The sequence below is a fragment of the Bison bison genome, unplaced genomic scaffold (assembly GCF_000754665.1).
Source record: "Bison bison bison isolate TAMUID 2011002044 unplaced genomic scaffold, Bison_UMD1.0 scf7180017864479, whole genome shotgun sequence".
NCBI lineage: Eukaryota > Metazoa > Chordata > Mammalia > Artiodactyla > Bovidae > Bison > Bison bison.
Genome location: NW_011495039.1, coordinates 4,484,205 through 4,484,577, shown reverse-complemented (window position 1 = coordinate 4,484,577; position 373 = coordinate 4,484,205). Strand labels below are relative to the sequence as shown.

Sequence of the window (373 nt, the reverse complement as noted above, 5' to 3'; positions counted from 1 at the left end):
CAAATCAAAACCACAATGAGGTACCATTTCACGCCAGTCAGAATGGCTGCGATCCAAAAGTCTACAAGCAATAAATGCTGGAGAGGGTGTGGAGAAAAGGGAACCCTCTTACACTGTTGGTGGGAATGCAAACTAGTACAGCCACTATGGAGAACAGTGTGGAGATACCTTAAAAAACGAAATAGAACTGCCATATGACCCAGCAATCCCACTGCTGGGCATACACATTGAGGAAACCAGAATTGAAAGAGACACGTGTACCCCAGTGTTCATTGCAGCACTGTTTATAATAGGCAGGACATGGAAGCAACCTAGATGTCCATCAGCAGATGAATGGATAAGAAAGCTGTGGTACATATACACAATGGAGTAT

The 373-nt window shown here is 44.0% G+C and overlaps 1 protein-coding gene across 3 annotated transcripts in view; it reads left to right on the top strand.

The window, feature by feature from the left end:
* ISPD (isoprenoid synthase domain containing) overlaps positions 1-373 on the top strand; it is a 368,880-nt gene that overhangs the window by 329,182 nt on the left and 39,325 nt on the right. The gene's annotated exons all lie outside the window — the stretch shown is intronic.